Raw genomic sequence first — 3,441 nt, forward strand, 5'->3', positions numbered from 1 at the left:
GAAGTGTGTGATACCTAACATGTATTTCATTAGTTTGACTGGGAAAAAAAAAAAAGTATTTAGCTCATCTGACCAAGCTACTTAACTACCCATGTAGTCATTAGCTAACCATGCAAAAAACACAGGTTAGAGTAAGGCCATTTGGGAGCTTTAAATAAAATGAACCAGGGTTGGATTAATTTAGAGGATAATATAGTAGTAAGTCAACTAAAAAAGAAAAAAAGGTTACTGTTTAATAAACAATCAGGGCTTTTTGTTTCTCCCTTTTCACAAAATTTAACCGTACTGAAGGCAATGTACTTTTTAACAATGTATTAGCAATTGCTTAAGAAAAACTGTAAGTAGTAAATGATTTGTTAACACAGTATTCAAATTCACTATGCTGTAGGTACATTTAATCTGAAATGGCAGTTCAGTCAGCAGCAGTGGGTAAAGTACAGGTTCCCTTAGTCTGGTCTCTGCTTTCAGATGAGTTTCAAAACACATCAGCACAGGACAAAAGGCTGTGAAAACATCCTGCACGGGACGTATGGTATGCGGAATATATGGAAAAACAGTAAGAAGTAACTGAACTCCACTTTGTAATGATATGATCCATTAATTGTGCAGTAACAACTGGCACATAAAAGTATTTGTCGTCGTGGCTTCATACTGACCACCAGCATTCCCTAGAAAGCCGACCACTTCCAAACTGGCAGCTACATCCTCAGCAGCAGTGAGCTTCCAAGTTGCCCAAAACAAGGACAGCTTCTTATAAGACAGCTTTTTTCCTCTGACTCTTCCCGATGGAGCAAAGGCAAGCTAACCCTTGGCTTCATATATTTTGAGGTAACCATTCTGAAAGTAGTCAGCTTTCTATAGGGCATTATTCTATGGAGCAGCTATTAATTAATTAATCACCAAGAATTGTGGCAAAACCAGTCATTAGTGCAATCATAAACCTACCTTCCACACATGGCAAAAACCACCAGATTGCAGTGACGGGGATGCATGGAAGAAAGTTGGTACCATTCCATTAATAAGGACACCGTGAAAAATGGAGGATCTAACAGTGTGCCACAAGTTGTTCCCTATGTCAAAAGTTAGGTCTTTAAAGTAAGTTTTCACTCTCACTAATTCACCAGCTGATCTCTTTCTAAATTGTAAGCTAATTTACTAATACTTCTGTGGGGAGACTAAACCAGCAAACAGTGATTGAGTTTCTGATTAGCACCAATCTCCAAAGCAGACAAATCTCTCCAAGCAGGGAAAAGATTATTTTGTCTAAAAGGCAAACCATTGAAGTAGGATGATCTCAACACTGGGAATCAGCAACTTCTAATTCTGCTATCCCTCAACCTATGTTGGTTTTGGGGAAATCACAAAGACTGGCTGATGAAAATGCACATGTGCCTCTGCTGGACTGAAATTAGGAGTTGCATGTACAAAGCAAGCTGCAAAAAGCTCAATTATACACACTTTATGCACATGCATCCACCTGTGCACAAGTGTGGCAAGGATATGTTGTGCATTTTGATATAAGCCAAAGCATACCCACAGCTCTGAAAAAATCAATTAAAAAAAGTAAAGGATACATTTTCCCTACCCATATGTATTTCAGTGCTAGTGCAAAGAGCTCTCTGTGTTCTGAGTATTTGTTTCTAAATCTTTTACAAAATAAACACAAAGAAGCAAGCTAAAGCCAGATCTACCAGAATGGCCAAGACCCTAGTGCAGCACTAATAGGAAGCCTAACAGGCTGTTAGGTACTGATGCAATTCTTCCTGAAGTCTCAATCTGCTTCCACCTAGCAGCTGTTTCAGTTGGTAAGAGTTTAACTTCCACAATGTGAATAACGAGAAAGTTGCAGGAACTGTAAATAACAGCCAGTTTCCTGCAATTCCAGTGTGCATTTATCAAGCCATGCAAAAATTGACTGGATAAATAGCTATTTATAGGCTGTTGGCTAAGAAGGACCTGAACAAAGCAGCAATTTCAAAGTCAGGAGAAGCAAATGAACCAGGAAGGGACTGTCTTTTGTCTTACAGTCATTACATCTAAATTTCCTTCTGAACAATGTAATGCATGAGAATGTGCTGCATCAGCCAGTGAACTGTACACACCACACCACCTACAACCACCAAATCAACCCTCTCATCTGCCTGTAAAACAGTGTTTTGCAAACACAGCTAGTTAAACCTTTTAGCATTCCTACAGAGATCAGTTCATCTGACACTTAAATACAATAAACTACTGGACCCTACTCAGTCATGGTAGAGATCCGTACTGGGGAGGAAACAGCAAAGGATGTGTTCTCCAACTGATAGTGCACAATGGTTCAGGAAGATAAAATAAAACTACCCCAAGTTAGAGTGTAATCAGGACAACAAAATTCTTGTTTGCAAAAGGAGTTTTGGAGAGCAGCTCTACAGTAGCTACATAGGTTCATGACCTTAGCTTTGTATTTCATCTAAAAACCACCACACTGTGATCTGTCTAGAACAGTTTTCCCTACCAGGAGAGTGGGATATCACATCACCAGTAATTGCTGGAGATTAGAAAGCCTCCAACATCATCCCGTTTTCATGCAGGTATTCTGGCAGGACCTGCTGGTCAGGATAGCAGGTTTGCTAGTCTCCCCCATTACCACCTTCTGTGGTGATGCACACGTGGGTTGACAGAAGACACTCCACTGCTGTGCAACCTTTTCCCACCTTATCCTCATTGTAGCTACTTCCAGCTTTCACCTAAGTACTGCACATAGCATACGAGACAACATGGTCTCAGCACGAAATGTGGCCCACAAAGGAGCTGACAGCACTTCACTTGTGTCTTGTTTTCATTGAGACAGACTAGATGAACTTCATATCCCCTAGTCACTAGCGCATGAGTTTATTGCAATGGTTTCATCTTTTTTTGTCAAGTTCTGTTAAAGGTAATGGGAAACACTCAAGATTGTAGGCCAGCCAGACTTGCACACATATACCTCAGAGCAGAGTTTAGACAGGCACATAACATTTGCACAGATGAGGAATATGGTACCCTAGGGGAAAAAGCTCATAGCCATTTTCCAATCAAGAATCATAAAAAGTATCCTTGAACCCCAGGGCCACCTCTGTTGCAGGCTCATGGAAACACCAGGTGTCTGCAGAGGTGTGTGTTTGGCAGTCTATAGGCCTACCAATGCTTATTTGCTGTCCAGAAAAATCCAACATAACAGATCAGTAATACATCCAACCCCCATTTTTTGCAGTCTTTCCACATTCTGGTTGATAAAATCAAGAACGTACCATTTCCACACATAGTGAACAGTAGCTGAGTTGTTCTGATTTGATGTAAACAGCCCTAAGGGGCTTCTCTTTGGAGCACTTGTCACATGGACCAAATACAACTGCTAAAAAGGTCTGGTCACACATCTTTCCAGTTGGAGAGAGCTGAAAGAGATGGAAAAGAAGGAAAGAG

This window comes from Cariama cristata, unplaced genomic scaffold, assembly GCF_000690535.1.
Source record: "Cariama cristata isolate BGI_N322 unplaced genomic scaffold, ASM69053v1 scaffold21186, whole genome shotgun sequence".
NCBI lineage: Eukaryota > Metazoa > Chordata > Aves > Cariamiformes > Cariamidae > Cariama > Cariama cristata.